Raw genomic sequence first — 24,303 nt, forward strand, 5'->3', positions numbered from 1 at the left:
TGTGAAACAATAATTAGCGGAAATATGAAAATTGTTTAAAATATGATTGGCTCAAGTTTTACAATTTTAAAATCATAATTGGAGCAAGTATTACGATTGTAAAAAAATAAATGACGCAAGTGCAACAATTGTTTAAAATATGATTGGCTCAAGTGTTACAATTTTAAAATCATAATTGGCGCAAGTCTGACAACTGTGAAATCATACTTGGAGCAAGTATGACAATTGTAAAATCATAATTCGCGCAAGTATGACCATTGTAAAATCATAACTGGCGCAAGTTTGACAACTTTAAAATTATAATTGGCGCAAACATAACAATTGTAAAATAATAATTGGCCCAAATCTGACAACTGTAAAATCATAATTGGAGCAAGTATAACAATTGTAAAGTCAAAATTGGCGCAAAAATGACAATTGTAAAAAAATAATTGGGGCAAGTCTGACAATTGTAAAACCATAATTGGCGCAAATATTATATTTTTTAAAATATAATTGGCGAAAGTGTTACAATTTTAAAATCATAATAGTCGCAATTCTGACAACTGCGGAGTCATATTTGATGCAAGTATGACAATTGTAAAATCATTGTTGGCGCAAGTATGACAATTGTAAAATCATAACTGGCGCAAATTTGACAACTGTAAAATTATAATTGGCGCAAGTAAAACAATTGTAAAATGATAATTGGACCAAATTTGACTACTGAAAAATCATAATTGGAGCAAGCATAACAATTGTAAAGTCAAAATTGGCACAAAAATGACAATTGTAAAATAATAATTGGGGCAAGTCTGACAATTGTAAAATCATAACTGGCACAAGTTTGACAACTTTAAAATTATAATTGGCGCAAGTATAACAATTGTAAAATCATAATTGGCGCAAGTATGACAATTGTAAAATCATAATTGGCGCAAGTATGGCAGTTGTAAAATCATAACTGGCGCAAGTTTGGCAACTTTAAAATTATAATTGGCGCAAACATAACAATGGTAAAATAATAATTTGCCCAAATTTGTCAACTTTAAAATCATAATTGGAGCGAGTATAACAATTGTAAAGTCAAAATTGGCGCAAAAATGACAATTGTAAAATAATAATTGGGGCAAGTCTGAGAGTTGTAAAACCATAATTGGCGCAAATATGACAATTGTTTGAAATATGATTGGCTCAAGTGTTACAATTTTAAAATCATTATTGGCGCAAGTCTGACAACTGTGAAATCATACTTGGAGCCATTAGGACAATTGTAAAATCATGATTGGCGCAAGTATGACCATTGTAAAATCATAACTGGCGCAAGTTTGACAACTTTAAAATTATAATTGGCGCAAACATAACAATTGTAAAATAATAATTGGCCCAAATCTGACAACTGTAAAATCATAATTGGAGCAAGTATAACTATTGCAAAGTCAAAATTGGCGCAAAAAAGATAATTGTAAAAAAATAATTGAGGCAAGTCTGACAGTTGTGAAACAATAATTAGCGGAAATATGAAAATTGTTTAAAATATGATTGGCTCAAGTTTTACAATTTTAAAATCATAATTGGAGCAAGTATTACGATTGTAAAAAAATAAATGACGCAAGTGCAACAATTGTTTAAAATATGATTGGCTCAAGTGTTACAATTTTAAAATCATAATTGGCGCAAGTCTGACAACTGTGAAATCATACTTGGAGCAAGTATGACAATTGTAAAATCATAATTCGCGCAAGTATGACCATTGTAAAATCATAACTGGCGCAAGTTTGACAACTTTAAAATTATAATTGGCGCAAACATAACAATTGTAAAATAACAATTGGCCCAAATCTGACAACTGTAAAATCATAATTGGAGCAAGTATAACTATTGCAAAGTCAAAATTGGCGCAAAAAAGATAATTGTAAAAAAATAATTGAGGCAAGTCTGACAGTTGTGAAACAATAATTAGCGGAAATATGAAAATTGTTTAAAATATGATTGGCTCAAGTTTTACAATTTTAAAATCATAATTGGAGCAAGTATTACGATTGTAAAAAAATAAATGACGCAAGTGCAACAATTGTTTAAAATATGATTGGCTCAAGTGTTACAATTTTAAAATCATAATTGGCGCAAGTCTGACAACTGTGAAATCATACTTGGAGCAAGTATGACAATTGTAAAATCATAATTCGCGCAAGTATGACCATTGTAAAATCATAACTGGCGCAAGTTTGACAACTTTAAAATTATAATTGGCGCAAACATAACAATTGTAAAATAATAATTGGCCCAAATCTGACAACTGTAAAATCATAATTGGAGCAAGTATAACAATTGTAAAGTCAAAATTGGCGCAAAAATGACAATTGTAAAAAAATAATTGGGGCAAGTCTGACAATTGTAAAACCATAATTGGCGCAAATATTATATTTTTTAAAATATAATTGGCGAAAGTGTTACAATTTTAAAATCATAATAGTCGCAATTCTGACAACTGCGGAGTCATATTTGATGCAAGTATGACAATTGTAAAATCATTGTTGGCGCAAGTATGACAATTGTAAAATCATAACTGGCGCAAATTTGACAACTGTAAAATTATAATTGGCGCAAGTAAAACAATTGTAAAATGATAATTGGACCAAATTTGACTACTGAAAAATCATAATTGGAGCAAGCAGAACAATTGTAAAGTCAAAATTGGCACAAAAATGACAATTGTAAAATAATAATTGGGGCAAGTCTGACAATTGTAAAATCATAACTGGCACAAGTTTGACAACTTTAAAATTATAATTGGCGCAAGTATAACAATTGTAAAATCATAATTGGCGCAAGTATGACAATTGTAAAATCATAATTGGCGCAAGTATGGCAGTTGTAAAATCATAACTGGCGCAAGTTTGGCAACTTTAAAATTATAATTGGCGCAAACATAACAATGGTAAAATAATAATTTGCCCAAATTTGTCAACTTTAAAATCATAATTGGAGCAAGTATAACAATTGTAAAGTCAAAATTGGCGCAAAAATGACAATTGTAAAATAATAATTGGGGCAAGTCTGAGAGTTGTAAAACCATAATTGGCGCAAATATGACAATTGTTTGAAATATGATTGGCTCAAGTGTTACAATTTTAAAATCATTATTGGCGCAAGTCTGACAACTGTGAAATCATACTTGGAGCCATTAGGACAATTGTAAAATCATGATTGGCGCAAGTATGACCATTGTAAAATCATAACTGGCGCAAGTTTGACAACTTTAAAATTATAATTGGCGCAAACATAACAATTGTAAAATAATAGTTGGCCCAAATCTGACAACTGTAAAATCATAATTGGAGCAAGTATAACTATTGCAAAGTCAAAATTGGCGCAAAAAAGATAATTGTAAAAAAATAATTGAGGCAAGTCTGACAGTTGTGAAACAATAATTAGCGGAAATATGAAAATTGTTTAAAATATGATTGGCTCAAGTTTTACAATTTTAAAATCATAATTGGAGCAAGTATTATGATTGTAAAAAAATAAATGACGCAAGTGCAACAATTGTTTAAAATATGATTGGCTCAAGTGTTACAATTTTAAAATCATAATTGGCGCAAGTCTGACAACTGTGAAATCATACTTGGAGCAAGTATGACAATTGTAAAATCATAATTCGCGCAAGTATGACCATTGTAAAATCATAACTGGCGCAAGTTTGACAACTTTAAAATTATAATTGGCGCAAACATAACAATTGTAAAATAATAATTGGCCCAAATCTGACAACTGTAAAATCATAATTGGAGCAAGTATAACAATTGTAAAGTCAAAATTGGCGCAAAAATGACAATTGTAAAAAAATAATTGGGGCAAGTCTGACAATTGTAAAACCATAATTGGCGCAAATATTATATTTTTTAAAATATAATTGGCGAAAGTGTTACAATTTTAAAATCATAATAGTCGCAATTCTGACAACTGCGGAGTCATATTTGATGCAAGTATGACAATTGTAAAATCATTGTTGGCGCAAGTATGACAATTGTAAAATCATAACTGGCGCAAATTTGACAACTGTAAAATTATAATTGGCGCAAGTAAAACAATTGTAAAATGATAATTGGACCAAATTTGACTACTGAAAAATCATAATTGGAGCAAGCATAACAATTGTAAAGTCAAAATTGGCACAAAAATGACAATTGTAAAATAATAATTGGGGCAAGTCTGACAATTGTAAAATCATAACTGGCACAAGTTTGACAACTTTAAAATTATAATTGGCGCAAGTATAACAATTGTAAAATCATAATTGGCGCAAGTATGACAATTGTAAAATCATAATTGGCGCAAGTATGGCAGTTGTAAAATCATAACTGGCGCAAGTTTGGCAACTTTAAAATTATAATTGGCGCAAACATAACAATTGTAAAATCATAATTGGCGCAAGTATGACAATTGTAAAATCATAATTGGCGCAAGTATGGCAGTTGTAAAATCATAACTGGCGCAAGTATGGCAGTTGTAAAAGCATAACTGGTGCAAGTTTGGCAACTTTAAAATTATAATTGGCGCAAACATAACAATTGTAAAATAATAATTGGCCCAAATCTGACAACTGTAAAATCATAATTGGAGCAAGTATAACAATTGTAAAGTCAAAATTGGCGCAAAAATGACAATTGTAAAATAATAATTGGGGCAAGTCTGAAAATTGTAAATCCATAATTGGTGCAAATATGACATTTTTTAAAATATAAAACATAATTGGCGCAAGTGTTACAATTTTAAAATCATAATAGTCGCAAGTCTGATAACTGTGGAGTCATATTTGGTGCAAGTATGACAATTGTAAAATCATTGTTGGCGCAAGTTTGACAGTTGTAAAATCATAACTGGCGCAAATTTGACAACTGTAAAATTATAATTGGCGCAAGTAAAACAATTGTAAAATAATAATTGGACCAAATCTGATAACTGTAAAATCATAATTGGAGCAAGTATAACAATTGTAAAGTCAAAATTGGCACAAAAATGACAATTGTAAAATAATAATTGGGGCCAGTCTGACAATTGTAAAACCATAATTGGCGCAAATATGACATTTGTTAAAATATAATTGGCGCTAGTATAACAATTGTAAAAACATAATTAACGAAATCTGACAACTGTAAAATCATAATTGGCGCAAGTATGACAATTGTAAAATCATTATTGGCGCAATTATGACAGTTGTAAAATCATAATTGGCCGAAATCTGACAATTGTAAAATCATAATTGGAGCAAGTATAACAATTGTAAAGTCAAAATTGGCGCAAAGTTGACAATTATAAAACAATAATTGGGGCAAATTTGACATTTGTTAAAATATAATTGGCGCAAGTATGACAATTGTAAAATCATAACTGGCACAAGTTTGACAACTTTAAAATTATAATTGGCGCAAGTATGACAATTGTGAAATCATAATTGGCGCAAGCATGACAGTTGCAAATTTGACAACTTTAAATTGATTATTGGCGCAAGAATAACAATTGTAAAATCATAATTGGCCGAAATCTGACAATTGTAAAATCATAATTGGAGCAAGTATAACAATTGTAAAGTCAAAATTGGCGCAAAGTTGACAATTATAAAATAATAATTGGGGCAAGTCTGACAGTTGTAAAACCATAATTGGCGCAAATTTGACATTTGTTAAAATATAATTGACGCAAGTATGACAATTGTAAAATCATAACTGGCACAAGTTTGACAACTTTAAAATTATAATTGGCGCAAGTATAACAATTGTAAAATCATAATTGGCCGAAATCTGACAACTGTAAAATCATAATTGGCGCAAGTATGACAATTGTGAAATCATAATTGGCGCAAGCATGACAGTTGCAAATTTGACAACTTTAAATTGATTATTGGCGCAAGAATAACAATTGTAAAATCATAATTGGCCGAAATCTGACAATTGTAAAATCATAATTGGAGCAAGTATAACAATTGTAAAGTCAAAATTGGCGCAAAGACGACAATTGTAAAATAATAATTGGGGCAGGTCTGACAGTTGTAAAACCATAATTAGCGGAAATATGACATTTGTTAAAACATAATTGTCTCAAGTTTTACAATTTTAAAGTCATAATAGGCGCAAGTCTGACAACTGTGAAATCATATTTGGCGCAAGTATGACAAATGTAAAATAATTATTGGCGCAAGTTTGACAATTGTAAAATCAAAACTGGTGCAAATTTGACAACTGCAAAATTATAATTGGCGCAAGTAAAACAATTGTAAAATAATAATTGGACCAAATCTGATAACTGTAAAATCATAATTGGAGCAAGTATAACAATTGTAAAGTCAAAATTGGCGCAAAGTTGACAATTGTAAAATAAAAATTGGGGCAAGTCTGACAGCTGTAAAACCATAATTGGCGCAAATATGACATTTGTTAAAATATAATTGGCGCAAGTATGACAATTGTAAAATCATAACTGGCACAAGTTTGACAACTTTCAATTGATAATTGGCGCAAGTAAAACAATTGTAAAATAATAATTGGACCAAATATGACAACTGTAAAACCATAATTGGAGCAAGTATAACAATTGTAAAATCAAAATTGGCACAAAAATGACAATTGTAAAATAATAATTGGGGCAAGTCTGACAATTGTAAGACCATAATTGGCGCAAATATGACATTTGTTAAAATATAATTGGCGCAAGCATGACAATTGTAAAATCATAATTAGCCGAAATCTGACAACTGTAAAATCATAATTGGCGCAAGTATGACAATTGTAAAATCATAATTGGCGCAAGTATGACAGTTGTAAAATCATAATTGGCCGAAATCTGACAATTGTAAAATCATAATTGGAGCAAGTATAACAATTGTAAAGTCAAAATTGGCGCAAAGTTGACAATTGTAAAATAATAATTGGGGCAAGTCTGACAGTTGTAAAACCATAATTGGCGCAAATATGACATTTGTTAAAATATAATTGGCGCAAGTATGACAATTGTAAAATCATAACTGGCACAAGTTTGACAACTTTAAATTGATAATTGGCGCAAATAAAACAATTGTAAAATATTAATTGGACCAAATATGACAACTGTAAAACCATAATTGGAGCAAGTATAACAATTGTAAAATCAAAATTCGCACAAAAATGACAATTGTAAAATAATAATTGGGGCAAGTCTGACAATTGTAAGACCAAAATTGGCGCAAATATGACATTTGTTAAAATATAATTGGCGCAAGCATGACAATTGTAAAATCATAACTGGCACAAGTTTGACAACTTTAAAATTATAATTGGCGCAAGTATAACAATTGTAAAATCATAATTGGCCGAAATCTGACAACTGTAAAATCATAATTGGCGCAAGTATGACAATTGTAAAATCATAATTGGCGCAAGTATGACAGTTGCAAATTTGACAACTTTAAATTGATTATTGGCGCAAGAATAACAATTGTAAAATCATAATTGGCCGAAATCTGACAATTGTAAAATCATAATTGGAGCAAGTATAACAATTGTAAAGTCAAAATTGGCGCAAAGACGACAATTGTAAAATAATAATTGGGGCAAGTCTGACAGTTGTAAAACCATAATTAGCGGAAATATGACATTTGTTAAAACATAATTGTCTCAAGTTTTACAATTTTAAAGTCATAATAGGCGCAAGTCTGACAACTGTGAAATCATATTTGGCGCAAGTATGACAAATGTAAAATAATTATTGGCGCAAGTATGACAATTGTAAAATCAAAACTGGCGCAAATTTGACAACTGTAAAATTATATTTGGCGCAATTATAACAATTGTAAAATAATAATTGGCCCAAATCTGACAACTGTAAAATCATAATTGGAGCAAGTATAACAATTGTAAAGTCAAAATTGGCGCAAAAAGGACAATTGTAAAAAATAATTGGGGCAAGTCTGACAGTTGTAAAACCATAATTGGCGCAAATATGACATTTGTTAAAATATAATTGGCTCAAGTGTTACAATTTCAAAATCATAATAGACGCAAGTCTGACAACTGTGAAATCATATTTGGCGCAAATATGACAATTTTAAAATCATTATTTGCGGAAGTATGACAATTGTAAAATCATAACTGGCGTAACTTTGACAACTGTACAATTATAATTGGCGCAAGTATAACAATTGTAAAGTCAAAATTGGCGCAAAAAGGACAATTGTAAAAAAATAATTGGGGCATGTCTGACAGTTGTAAAACCATTATTGGCGCAAATATGACATTTGTTAAAATATAATTGGCTCAAGTGTTACAATCGCAAAATCATAATAGACGCAAGTCTGACAACTGTGAAATCATATTTGGCGCAAATATGACAATTGTAAAATCATTATTTGCGGAAGTATGACAATTGTAAAATCATAACTGGCGCAACTTTGACAACTGTAAAATTATAATTGGCGCAAGTATAACAATTGTAAAATCATAAATGGCCGAAATCTGACAACTGTAAAATCATAATTGGCGCAAGTATGACAATTGTAAAATCATAATTGGCGCAAGTATGACAGTTGTAAAATCATAACCGGCGCAAGTTTGACAACTTTAAAATTATAATTGGCGCAATTATAACAATTGTAAAATAATAATTGGCCCAAATCTGACAACTGTAAAATCATAATTGGAGCAAGTATAACAATTGTAAAGTCAAAATTGGCGCAAAAAGGACAATTGTAAAAAAATAATTGGGGCAAGTCTGACAGTTGTAAAACCATAATTGGCGCAAATATGACATTTGTTAAAATATAATTGGCTCAAGTGTTACAATTTCAAAATCATAATAGACGCAAGTCTGACAACTGTGAAATCATATTTGGCGCAAATATGACAATTTTAAAATCATTATTTGCGGAAATATGACAATTGTAAAATCATAACTGGCGCAACTTTGACAACTGTACAATTATAATTGGCGCAAGTATAACAATTGTAAAATCATAAATGGCCGAAATCTGACAACTGTAAAATCATAATTGGCGCAAGTATGACAATTGTAAAATCATAATTGGCGCAAGTATGACAGTTGTAAAATCATAACCGGCGCAAGTTTGACAACTTTAAAATTATAATTGGCGCAATTATAACAATTGTAAAATAATAATTGGCCCAAATCTGACAACTGTAAAATCATAATTGGAGCAAGTATAACAATTGTAAAGTCAAAATTGGCGCAAAAAGGACAATTGTAAAAAAATAATTGGGGCAAGTCTGACGGATGTAAAACCATAATTGGCGCAAACATGACATTTGTTAAAATAAAATTGGCTCAAGTGTTACAATTGTAAAATCATAATAAACGCAAGTCTGACAACTGTGAAACCATATTTGTCGCAAGCACGACAACTGTAAACTCATAATTGGAGCACGTATAACAATTGTAAAGTCAAAATTGGCGCACAAATGACAATTGTAAAATAATTAATTGGGGCAGGTCTGAAGGTTGTAAAACCACAATTGGCGCAAACATGACATATGTTGAAATATAATTGGCTCAAGGGATACAATTTTAAAATCATAATAGGCGCAAGTCTGACAACTGTGAAATCATATTTGGCGCAAGTATGACAATTGTAAAATCATTATTGGCGCAAGTATGGCAATTGTAAAATCATAACCGGCGCAAGTTTGACAACTTTAAAATTATAATTGGCGCAAGTATAACAATTGTAAAATCATAATTGGCGGAAATCTGACAACTGTAAAATCACAATTGGAGCAAGTATAACAATTGTAAAGTCAAAATTGGCGCAAAAATAACAATTGTAAAACAATAATTGGGGCAAGTCTGACAGTTGTAAAACCATAATTGGCGCAAAATGACATTTGTTAAAATATTGTTGGCTCAAGTGTTACAATTTTAAAACCATAATAGGCGCAAGTCTGACAACTGTGAAATCATATTTGGCGCAATTATGACAATTGTAAAACCATTATTGGCCCAAGTATGACAATTGTAAAATCAGAACTGGCGCAAATTTGACAACCTTAAAATTATAATTGGCGCAAGTATAACAATTGTAAAATAATAATTGGCCCAAATCTGACAACTGTAAAATCATAATTGGAGCAAGTATAACAATTGTAAAGTCAAAATTGGCGCAAAAATGACAATTGGAAAAAAAATAATTGCGTCAAGTCTGACAGTTTTAAAACCATAATTGGCGCAAATTTGACATTTTTTAATATATAATTGGCTCAAGTGTTACAAATTTAAAATCATTATAGACGCATGTTTGACAACTGTAAAATTATAATTGGCGCAAGTATAAAAATTGTAAAATCATAAATGGCCAAAATCTGACAAATGAAAAATCATAATTGGCGCAGGTAAGACAATTGTAACATCAAAATTGGCGCAAGTATGACAGTTGTAAAATCATAACCGGCGCAAGTTTGACAACTTTAAAATTATAATTGGCGCAAGTATAACAATTGTAAAATCATAGTTGGCCGAAATCTGACAACTGTAAAATCATAATTGGAGCAAGTATAACAATTGTAAAGTCAAAATTGGCGCAAAAATGACAATTGTAAAACAATAATTGGGGCAAGTCTGACAGTTGTAGAACTATAATTGGAGCAAATATGACATTTGTTAAAATATAATTGGCTCAAGTGTTACAATTGTAAAATCATAATAAACGCAAGTCTGACAACTGTGAAATCATATTTGTCGCAAGTATGACAATTGTAAAATCATAACTGGCGCAAGGTTGACAACTTTAATATTTTAATTGGCGCAAGTATAGCAATTGTAAAATCATAAATGGCCGAAATCTGACAACTGTAAAATCATAATTGGAGCGAGTATAACAATTGTAAAGTCAAAATTGGCGCAAAAATGACAATTGTAAAACAATAATTGGGGCAAGTCTGACAGTTGTAAAACCATAATTGGCGCAAATATGACATTTGTTAAAATATAATTGGCTCAAGTGTTACAATTTGAAAATCATAATAGGCGCAAGTCTGAAAACTGTGAAATCATAATTGGCGCAAGTATGACAATTGTAAAATCATAATTGGCGCAAGTATGACAATGGTAAAATCATAACCGGCGCAAGTTTGACAACTTTAAAGTTATAATTGGCGCAAGTATAACAATTGTAAAATCATAATTGGCCGAAATCTGCCAACTGTAAAATCATAATTGGAGCAAGTATAACAATTGTAAAGTCAAAATTGGCGCAAAAATGACAATTGTAAAACAATAATTGGGGCAAGTCTGACAGTTGTAAAAGCATGATTGGCGCAAATATGACATTTGTTAAAATATAATTGGCTCAAGTGTTACAATTTTAAAATCATAATAGGCGCAAGTCTGACAAATGTGAAATCATATTTGGCGCAAGTATGACCATTGTAAAATCATTAAGGGCGCAAGTATGACAATTGTAAAATCATAACTGGCGCAAATTTGACAACTGTTAAATTATAATTGGCGCAAGTATAACAATTGTAAAATAATAATTGGCCCAAATCTGACAACTGTAAAATCATAATTGGAGATAGTATAACAATTGTAAAGTCAAAATTGGCGCAACAATGACAATTGGAAAAAAATAATTGGGGCAAGTCTGACAGTTGTAAAACCATAATGGGCGCAAATATGACATTTTTTAAAATATAATTGGCTCAAGTGTTACAATTTTAAAATCATAATAGACGCAAGTCTGACAACTGTGAAATCATATTTGGCGCAAGTATGACAATTGTAAATTCATTATTGGCGGAAGTATGGCAATTGTAAAATCATAACTGGCGCAAATTTGACAACTGTAAAATTATAATTGGCGCCAGTATAACAATTGTAAAATCATAATTGGCCGAAATCTGACAACTGTAAAATCATAATTCGCGCAAGTATGACAATTGTAAAATCATAATTCGCGCAAGTATGACAATTGTAAAATAATAATTGGGGCAAGTCTGACGGTTGTAAAACCATAATTGGCGCAAACATGACATTTGTTAGAAAATAATTGGCTCAAGTGTTACAATTGTAAAATCATAATAAACGCAAGTCTGACAACTGTGAAATCATATTTGTCGCAAGTATGACAATTGTAAAATCATAACTGGCGCTAGTTTGACAACTTTAAAATTATAATTGGCGCAAGTATGGCAATTGTAAAATCATAATGGCCGAAAGCTGACAACTGTAAAATCATAATTGGCGCAATTATGACAATTGTAAAATCATAATTGGCGCAGGTATGACAATTGTAAAATCATAACCGGCGCAAGTTTGAAAACTTTAAATTTATAATTGGCGCAAGTATAACAATTGTAAAATCATAATTGGCCGAAATCTGACAACTGTAAAATCATAATTGGAGCAAGTATAACAATTGTAAAGTCAAAATTGGCGAAAAAATGACAATTGTAAAATAATAATTGGGTCAAGTCTGACAGTTGTAAAACCATAATTGGCGCAAATTTGACATTTGTTAAAATATATTTGGCTCAAGTGTTACAATTTTAAAATCATAATAGGCGCAAGTCTGACAACTGTGAAATCATATTTGGCGCAAGTATGACAGTTGTAAAATCCTTATTGGCGCAAGTATGAGAATTGTAAAATCATAGCTGGCGCAAATTTGATAACTGTAAAATTATAACTGGCGCAAGTATAACAATTGTAAAAAATTAATTGGCCCAAATCTGACAACTGTAAAATCATAATTGGAGCAAGTATAACGATAGAAATATAAATGGCGCAAGTGCAACAATTGTAAGTTCATAATTGGCGCAAGTGTTACAATTGTAAAGTCATAACTGGCGCAAGTCTGACATTTTTAAAACCACAATTGGCGCAAGCATGACAATTGTAAAAATATAATTGACGCAAGTGTAACAATTGTAAAATCATTATTGGCGCATGTCTGAAAATTGTAAAATCATAATTGGCGCAAGTATAACAATTGTAAAGTCAAAATTGGCGCAAAAATGACAATTGTAAATAATAATTGGGGCAAGTCTGACGGTTGTAAAACAAAAATTGGCGCAAACATGACATTTGTTAAAATATAATTGGCCCAAACGTTACAATTTTAAAATCATAATAAACGCAAGTCTGACAACTGTGAAATCATGTTTGGCGCAAGTATGACAGTTGTAAATTCATTATTGGCGCAAGTATGAGAATTGTAAAATCATAACTGGCGCAAATTTGACAACTGAAAAATTAAAAATGGCGCAAGTATAACAATTGTAAAAAAATAATTGGCCCAAATCTGACAACTGTAAAATCCTAATTGGAGCAAGTATAACGATTGTAAAAACATAAATGGCGCAAGTGCAACAATTGTAAGTTCATAATTGGCGCAAGTGTAACAATTGTAAAATCATAACTGGCGCAAGTCTGACAGTTTTAAAACCACAATTGGCGCAAGCATGACAATTGTAAAAATATAATTGACGCAAGTGTAACAATTGTAAAATCATAATTGGCACATGTTTTGAAAATTGTAAAATCATAATTGGCGCAAGTATAATATTTGTTAAAATATAATTGGCGCAAGTGTTAGAATTGTAAAATCATAATTGGTGCAAGTATAACAATTGTAAAGTCAAAAATGGCGTAAAATGACAATTGTAAATAATAATTGGGGCAAGTCTGACAGTTGTTAAACAATAATTGGCGCAAACATGACATTTGTTAAAATATAATTGGCCCAAGTGTTACAATTTTAAAATCATAATAAACGCAAGTCTGACAACTGTGAAATCATATTTGTCGCAAGTATGACAATTGTAAAATCATAACTGGCGCAAGTTTGACAACTTTAAAATTATAATTGGCGCAAGTATAACAATTGGAAAATCCTAATTGGCCGAAATCTGACAACTGTAAACTGATAATTGGAGCAAGTATAACAATTGTAAAATAATAATTGGCCCGAATCTGACAACTGTACAATCATAATTGGAGCAAGTATAACGATTGTAAAAATATAAATGGCCCAAGTGCAACAATTGTAAGTTCATAATTGGCGCAAGTGTAACAATTGTAAAATCATAACTGGCGCAAGTCTGACAGTTTTAAAACCACAATTGGCGCAAGCATGACAATTGTAAAAATATAATTGACGCAAGTGTAACAATTGTAAAATCATAATTGGCGCATGTCTGAAAATTGTAAAATCATAATTGGCGCAAGTATAATATTTGTTAAAATATAAACGGCGCAAAAGTTAGAATTGTAAAATCATAATTGGTGCAAGTATAACAACTGTAAAGTCAAAATTGGCGCAAAAATGACAATTGTAAATAATATTTAGGGCAAGTCTGACGGTTGTAAAACAATAATTGGCGCAAACATGACATTTGTTAAAACATAACTGGCTCAAGTGTTACAATTTTAAAATCATAATAAAGGCAAGTCTGACAACTGTGAAATCATATTTGGCGCAAGTATGACAATTGTAAAATCATAACTGGCGCAAGTTTGACAACTTTAAAATTATAATTGGCGCAAGTATAGCAGTTGGAAAATCATAATTGGCCGAAATCTGACAACTGTAAACTGATAATTGGAGCAAGTATAACAATTGTAAAGTCAAAAATGGCGCAAAAATGACAATTGTAAAATAATAATTGGGGCAAGTCTGACAGTTGTAAAACCATAATTGGCGCAAATATGACATTTGTTAAAACATAATTGGCTCAGGTGTTACAATTTTAAAATCATAATAGGCGCAACTCTGACGACTGTGAAATCATATTTGGCGCAAGTATGACAATTGTAAAACCAATATTGGCGCATGTATGACAATTGTAAAATCATAACTGGCGCAAATTTGACATCTGTAAAATTATAATTGAGGCAAGTATAACAATTGTAAAATAATAATTGGCCCAAATCTGACAACTGTAAAATCTTAATTGGAGCAAGTATAACGATTGTAGAAGTATAAATGGCGCAAGTGCAACAATTGTAAGTTCATAATTGGCGCAAGTGTAACAATTGTAAAATCATAACTGGCGCAAGTCTGAAAATTGTAAAATCATAATTGGCTCAAGTATAATATTTGTTAAAATATAATTGGCGCAAGCGTTAGAATTGTAAAATCATAATTGGAGCAAGTATAACAATTGTAAAGTAAAAATCGGCGCAAAAATGAAAATTGCAAAATAATAATTGGGGCAAGTCTGACGGTTGTAAAACCATAATTGGCGCAAACATGACATTTGTTAAAATATAATTGGCTCAAGTGTTACAATTATAAAATCATAATAGGCGCAAGTCTGACAACTATGAAATCATATTTGGCGCAAGTATGACAATTGTAAAATCATAGCTGGCGCAAGTATGACAATTGTAAAATCATAACTGGCCGAAATCTGACAACTGTAAACTCATAATTGGAGCAAGTATAACAATTGTAAAGTCAAAATTGGCGCAAAAATGACAATTGTAAAATAATAATTGAGGCAAGTCTGACAGATGTAAAACCATAATTGGCGCAAATATGACATTTGTTAAAATATAATTGGCTCAAGTGTTACAATTTTAAAATCATAATAGGCGCAAGTCTGACAACTGTGAAATCATATTTGGCGCAAGTTTGACAATTGTAAAATCATTATTGGCGCAAGTATGACAATTGTAAAATCATAACTGGCGCAAACTTGACAACTGTAAAATTATATTTGGCGCAAGTATAACAATTGTAAAATATTAATTGGCCCAAAACTGACAACTCTACAATCATAATTGGAGCAAATATAACGATTGAAAAAATATAAATGGCGCAAGTGCAACAATTGTTAATTCATAATTGGCGCAGGTGAAACAATTGTAAAATCATAACTGGCGCAAGTCTGACAGTTGTAAAACCACAATTGGCGTAAGTATGACACTTGTAAAAATATGATTGACGCAAGTGTAACAATTGTAAAATCATAATTGGCGCAAGTCTGAAAATTGCAAAATCATAATTGGCGCAAGTATGAAATTTGCTAAAATATAATTGGCACAAGTGTTAGAATGGTAAAATCATAATTAGCGCAAGTATGACAACTGCAAAACCGTAATTGGCGCAAGTATGACAATTGTAAAACCATAACTGGCGCAAGTTTGACAATTGTAAAATTATAATTGGCGCACATATAACAATTGTAAAATCATAATTGGCGCAAGTATGAAAATTTTAAAATTATATTTTGCGCAAATGTGGCAATCGTAAAATAATAGTTGGCACAAGTCTGACAATTGTACAATCATAACTGGCGCAAGTTTGCAAATTGTAAAATTATAACTGTTGCAAGTTTGACAGTTATAAAAAGATAAAGGGCGCAAGTGTAACAATTGTAAAATCATGATTGGCGCAAGTATGACAGTTTTGAAATCATAATTGGCGCAAGTATAATTATAATTGGCGGAAGTGTGAAAATTGTTAAATAATAGTTGGCGCAATTCTGACAATTTTAAAATCATAACTGGAGCAAGTATAACAATTGTAAAATTATAATTGGCCCAAATCTGACAACTGTAAAATCATAATTGGCGCAAATATGACATTTGTAAAATCATAACTGGCGCAAGTTTGACAACTTTAAAATTATGATCGGCGCAAGTATAACAATTGTAAAATCATAATTGGCCGAAAACTGACAACTGTAAAATCATAATCGGAGCAAGTATAACAATTCTAAGTCACAATTGGCGCAAAAATGACAATTTTAAAATAATAATTGGGGCAAGGCTGACAGTAGTGAAACCATAACTGGCGCAAATGTGACATTTGTTAAAATATAATTGGCGCAAGTGTTACAATTGTAAAATCATAATTGGCCCAAGTATGACAACTGTAAAACCATAATTGGCGCAAATATGACAATTGTAAAATCATAACTGGCGCAAATTTGACAACTGTAAAATTATAGTTGGCGCAAGTATGACAATTGTAAAACCATAATTGACCCAAATCTGACAACTGTGGATTCATATCTGGAGCAAGTATAACTATTGTAAAAATATAATTGGCGCATGTGCAGCAATTGTAAATTCATAATTGGCGCAAGTGTAACAATTGTAAATTCATAACTGGCACAAGTCTGACAATTGTGAAACCACAATTGGCGCAACTATGACAATTGTAAAAATATAATTGACGCAAGTGTAACAATTGTAAAATCATAATTGGTGCAAGTATGAAATTTGTTAAAACATAATTGGCGCAACTGTTAGAATTGTAAAATCATAATTGGCGCAAGTCTGACAACTGTGAAATCATAATTGGCGCAAGTATGACAACTGTAAAACCGTAATTGGCGCAAATATGACAATTCTAAAACCATAACTGGCGCAAGTTTGACAGTTGTAAAATTATAATTGACGCAAGTATATCAATTGTAAAATCATAATTGGCGCAAGTCTGACAATTTTGAAATTATAATTGGCGCAAATGTGACAATCGTAAAATGGTTGGCACAAGTCTGACAATTGTACAATCATAACTGGCGCAAGTTTGCAAATTGTAAAATTATAACTGTTGCAAGTTTGACAATTGTAAAAAGATAAAGGGCGCAAGTCTAACAATTGTAAAATTATTATTGGCGCAAGTGTGAAAATTGTATAATAATAGTTGGCAATTCTAACATCATAACTGACGCAAGTATAACATTTGTAAAATTATGACTGGCCCAAATCTGACAATTGTAATATCATAATCGGTGCAAGTTTAACAATTTTAAAATCAAAATTGGCGCAAGTCTGACAATTGTAAAATCTTAGTTGGCGCAAGTATGACAATTGTAAAATCATAACTGATGCATGTTTGACTATTGTAAAATCATAACTGGCTTAAAATTGACAAATGTAAAACTATAAGTGACGCAAGTATAACAATTGTAAAATCATTATTGGCGCAATTATGTTAATTGTAAAATTATAATTGCACAAATGTGACAATGGTAAAACAATAGTTGGCACAAGTCTGACTTTTGTAAAATCATAATTGGTGCAAGTGTAAAAATTGTAAAATCATAATTGGCTCAAGTCTGACAATTGTAATATCTTAATTGGCGCAAGTATGACAATTGTAAAATCATAATTGGCGCAAGTTTGACCATTGTAAAACTTTAATCGGCGCAAGTATAACAATTGTAAAATTATAATTGGCCCAAATCTGACAATTATAAAATAATAATTGGTGCAAGTGTAACAATTGTTAAATCATAATTGGCGCAAATATGACAATTGTATAATTGGCCCAAATCTGAAATTTGTAAAGTCTTAATGTGCGTACAATTTTAAAATCATAAATTCCGCCAGTATGACAATTGCAAAATCATAATTGGCCCGTGCATGACAATTTTAAAAACATAATTGGCGCATGTATGACAATTCTAATAATATAATTGGCGCAACTGTGAAAATTGTAATATCATAATTGGCGGAAATCTTACAATTGTAACATCATATTTGGCGCAAGTCTGACAGTTGTAAAACCATAATTGGCGCAAGTATGATAATTGTAGAAAAAAAAGGTGCAAGTGTAAGAGTTCTAAAATCATAATTGGCGCAAGTCTGTCAATTGTGAAATCATAACTGGCGCAAGTAAGACAATTATAAATTCATAATTTGCGCAAGTATGACAATTGTAAAATAATAACTGGCGCAGGTTTGACAATTGTTTTATTATAACTAGCGCAAGTATAACTATTGTAAAATCCTAATTGGCGCAAGTATGACAATTGTAAAAATATAATTAGCGCAAGTGAAACAATTGTGGTGCAAGTCAAACAATCGTAAAATCATAATTGGCGCATGTATTATAAGTGCCAAAATATAATTGGCGGAAGTGTTATAATATTAAAATCATAATTGGCGCAAGTCTGCCAACTATGAAATCATAATTGGCACAAGTAAGACAGTTATGAAATCATAATTGGCTCAAATATGACAATCGTAAAATCATAACTGGCGCAAGTTTGACAATTGTTCAATTATAATTGGAGCAAGTAAAACAATTGTAAAATCCTAATTGGCGCAAGTATTAAAATTGTAAAATTATAATTGGCGCAAATGTGACAATTGTAAAATAATAGTTGGAACAAGTCTGACCATTGTAAAGTTATAACTGGTGCAAGCATAAAAATCGTAAAAATATAATTGGCGTCAGTATAAACATTGTAAAATAGTAATTGGCCCCAATCTGACAATAGTAAAATCATAATTGGATCAAGTATAACAATTGTAAAGTCAAAATTGGCGTAAATCAATAATTGGGGCATGTCTGACAGTTGTAAAACCATAATTGGCGCAAATATGACAATTGTTAAAATATATTTGGCGCAAGTGTTACAATTTTAAACTCATAAATGGCGCAAGTCTGACAACTGTGAAATCATAATTGGCGCAAATTTGACAATTGTAAAATTATAATCAGCGCAAGTATAACAATTGTAAAATCATAAGTGGCCCAAATCTGACAACAGTAAAATCATAATTGGAGCAGTATAACAATTGTAAAGTCAAATTTGGCTCAAAAATGACAATTATAAAATAATAATTGGCGCAAATCTGACAGTTGCAAAACCATAACTGGCGCAAATATGACTATTGTAAAAATATAATTGACGCAAGTGTAACAATTGTAAAATCATAATTGGCGCAATTCTGACGACTGTGAAATCATAATTGGTGCAAGTTTGAAAATTGTGAAATTATAATTGGGGCAAGTATAACAATTGTAAAGTCAGAATTAGCGCAAAATTGACAATTGTAAAATAATAATTGGGGCAAATCTGACAGTTGTAGAACCATAATTGGCGCAAATATGACAATTGTAAAAATGTAATTGACGCAAGGGTAGCAATTGTAAAATCATAATTGGCGCAAGTCTGACAACTGTGAAATCATAATTGGCGCAAGTTTGACAATTGTAAAATTATAATTGGCGCAAGTATAACAATTGTAAAAATACAATTGGTCCAAATCTGACAACTGTAAAATCATAATTGCAACAAGTATAAAAAGTTTAAAGTCAAAATTGGCGTAGAAATGACAATTGTAAAACAATAACTGGGACATGTCTGACAGTTGTAAAACCATAATTGGCGCGAATAGGATAATCGTTAAAATATAATTGGCGCAAGTGTTACAATTTTAAATTCATAATTGGCGCAAGTGTGACAATTGTGAAATCATAATTGGCACAAGTAAGACAGTTATGAAATCATAATTGGCTCAAATATGACAATCGTAAAATCATAACTGGCGCAAGTTTGACAATTGTTCAATTATAATTGGAGCAAGTAAAACAATTGTAAAATCCTAATTGGCGCAAGTATTACAATTGTAAAATTATAATTGGCGCAAATGTGACAATTGTAAAATAATAGTTGGAACAAGTCTGACCATTGTAAAGTTATAACTGGTGCAAGCATAAAAATCGTAAAAATATAATTGGCGTCAGTATAAACATTGTAAAATAGTAATTGGCCCCAATCTGACAATAGTAAAATCATAATTGGATCAAGTATAACAATTGTAAAGTCAAAATTGGCGTAAATCAATAATTGGGGCATGTCTGACAGTTGTAAAACCATAATTGGCGCAAATATGACAATTGTTAAAATATAATTGGCGCAAGTGTTACAATTTTAAACTCATAAATGGCGCAAGTCTGACAACTGTGAAATCATAATTGGCGCAAATTTGACAATTGTAAAATTATAATCAGCGCAAGTATAACAATTGTAAAAATACAATTGGTCCAAATCTGACGACTGTAAAATCATAATTGCAACAAGTATAAAAAGTTTAAAGTCAAAATTGGCGTAGAAATGACAATTGTAAAACAATAATTGGGACATGTCTGACAGTTGTAAAACCATAATTGGCGCGAATAGGATAATTGTTAAAATATAATTGGCGCAAGTGTTACAATTTTAAATTCATAATTGGCGCAAGTGTGACAATTGTGAAATCATAATTGGCGCAAGAATGACAATTGTCAATGCATAATTGGCGCAAGTATGACAATTGTAAAATCATAACTGGCGCAAGTTTGACAACTGTAAAATTATAATTGGCACGAGTATAACAATTGTAAAATCATAATTGGAGCAAGTGTGACAATTGTGAAATCATAATTGGCGCAAGAATGACAATTGTAATTGCATGATTGGCGCAAGTATGACAATTTTAAATTCATAATTGGCGCAAGTATGACAATTGTGAAATCATAATTGGCCCAAATCCGACAACTGTAAAATCATAATTGGAGCAAGTATAACAATTGTAAAGTCAAAATTGGCGCAAAAAAGACAATTGTAAAATAATAATTGGAGCAAATCTGACAGTTGTAAAACCATAATTGGCGCAAATATGACAATTGTAACAATATAATTGACGCAAGTGTAACAATTGTAAAATCATTATTGGCGCAAGTCTGACAACTGTGAAATCATAACTGGCGCAAGTTTGACAATTGTAAAATTATAATTGGCACAAGTATAACAATTGTAAAAATACAATTGGTCGAAATCTGACAACTGTAAAATCATAATTGCAACAAATATAAAAAGTTTAAAGTCAAAATTGGTGTAGAAATGACAATTGTAAAACAATAAATGGGACATGTCTGACAGTTGTAAAACCACAATTGGCGCGTAGAGGATAATTGTTAAAATATAATTAGCGCAAGTGTTACAATTGTGAAATCATAATTGGCGCAAGAATGACAATTGTAAATGCATAATTGGCGCAAGTATGACAATTGTAAAATCATAACTGGCGCAAGTTTGACAACTGTAAAATTATAATTGGCACGAGTATAACAATTGTAAAATCATACTTGGAGCAACTGTGACAATTGTAAAGTCAAAATTGGCGTAAAAAACAATAATTGGGGCATGTCTGACAGTTGTAAAACCATAATTGGCGCAAATATGACAATTGTTAAAATATAATTGGCGCAAGTGTTACAATTTTAAACTCATAAATGGCCCCAATCTGACAACAGTAAAATCATAATTGGATCAAGTATAACAATTGTAAAGTCAAAATTGGCGTAAAAAACAATAAATGGGGCATGTCTGACAGTTGTAAAACCATAATTGGCGCAAATATGACAATTGTTAAAATATAATTGGCGCAAGTGTTACAATTTTAAACTCATAAATGGCGCAAGTCTGACAACTGTGAAATCATAATTGGCGCAAATTTGACAATTGTAAAATTATAATCGGCGCGAGTATAACAATTGTAAAATCATAAGTGGCCCAAATCTGACAACAGTAAAATCATAATTGGAGCAAGTATAAAAATTGTAATGTCAAATTTGGCGAAAAAATGACAATTATAAAATAATAATTGGGGCAAATCTGACAGTTGCAAAACCATAACTGGCGCAAATATGACTATTGTAAAAATGTAATTGACCCAAGTGTAGCAATTGTAAAATCATAATTTGCGTAAGTCTGACAACTTTGAAATCATAATTGACGCAAGTGTAACAATTGTAAAATCATAATTGGCGCAATTCTGACAACTGTGAAATTATAATTGGCGCAAGTTTGACAATTGTGAAATTATAATTGGGGCAAGTATAACAATTGTAAAGTCAAAATTGGCGCAAAAATGACAATTGTAAAATAATAATTGGGGCAAATCTGACAGTTGTAAAACCATAATTGGCGCAAATATGACAATTGTAAAAATGTAATTGACCCAAGTGTAGCAATTGTAAAATCATAATTTGCGTAAGTCTGACAACTTTGAAATCATAATTGACGCAAGTATGACAATTGTAAAATCATAACTGGCCCAAATCCGACAATTGTAAAATCATAATTGGAGCAAGTATAACAATTGTAAAGTCAAAATTGACAAAATGCGCAAAAATGACAATTGTAAAACAATATTTGGGACATGTCTTAGAGTTGTAAAACCATAATTGGCGCAAATATGACAATTGTTAAAATATAACTGGCTCAAGTGTTACAATTTTAAATTCATAATTGGCGCAAGTCTGACAACTGTGAAATCATAATTGGCGCAAGTATGACTATTGTAAATTCATAATTGGCGCAAGTATGACAATTGTGAAATCATAATTGGCGCAAGTTTGACATTTGTAAAATTATAATTGGCGCAAGTATAACAATCGTAAAATCATAATTGGCCCAAATCCGACAACTGTAAAATCATAATTGGAGCAAGTGTGACAATTGTGAAATCATAATTGGCGCAAGAATGACAATTGTAAATGCATAATTGGCGCAAGTATGACAATTGTAAAATCATAACTGGCGCAAGTTTGACAACTGTAAAATTATAATTGGCACGAGTATAACAATTGTAAAATCATACTTGGAGCAAGTGTGACAATTGTAAAGTCAAAATTGGCGTAAAAAACAATAATTGGGGCATTTCTGACAGTTGTGAAACCATAATTGGCGCAAATAAGACAATTGTTAAAATATAGTTGGCGCAAGTGTTACAATTTTAAACTCATAAATGGCCCCAATCTGACAACAGTAAAATCATAATTGGATCAAGTATAACAATTGTAAAGTCAAAATTGGCGTAAAAAACAATAATTGGGGCATGTCTGACAGTTGTAAAACCATAATTGGCGCAAATATGACAATTGTTAAAATATAATTGGCGCAAGTGTTACAATTTTAAACTCATAAATGGCGCAAGTCTGACAACTGTGAAATCATAATTGGCGCAAATTTGACAATTGGAAAATTATAATCGGCGCGAGTATAACAATTGTAAAATCATAAGTGGCCCAAATCTGACAACAGTAAAATCATAATTGGAGCAAGTATAAAAATTGTAAAGTCAAATTTGGCGAAAAAATGACAATTATAAAATAACAATTGGGGCAAATCTGACAGTTGCAAAACCATAACTGGCGCAAATATGACTATTGTAAAAATATAATTGACCCAAGTGTAACAATTGTAAAATCATAATTGGCGCAATTCTGACAACTGTGAAATCATAATTGGCGCAAGTTTGACAATTGTGAAATTATAATTGGGGCAAGTATAACAATTGTAAAGTCAAAATTGGCGCAAAAATGACAATTGTAAAATAATAATTGGGGCAAATCTGACAGTTGTAAAACCATAATTGGCGCAAATATGACAATTGTAAAAATGTAATTGACCCGAGTGTAGCAATTGTAAAATCATAATTTGCGTAAGTCTGACAACTTTGAAATCATAATTGACGCAAGTATGACAATTGTAAAATCATAACTGGCCCAAATCCGACAATTGTAAAATCATAATTGGAGCAAGTATA

The sequence above is a fragment of the Convolutriloba macropyga genome, chromosome 4, assembly GCF_964194025.1.
Source record: "Convolutriloba macropyga chromosome 4, txConMacr16.3, whole genome shotgun sequence".
Taxonomy (NCBI): Eukaryota; Metazoa; Xenacoelomorpha; order Acoela; family Convolutidae; genus Convolutriloba; species Convolutriloba macropyga.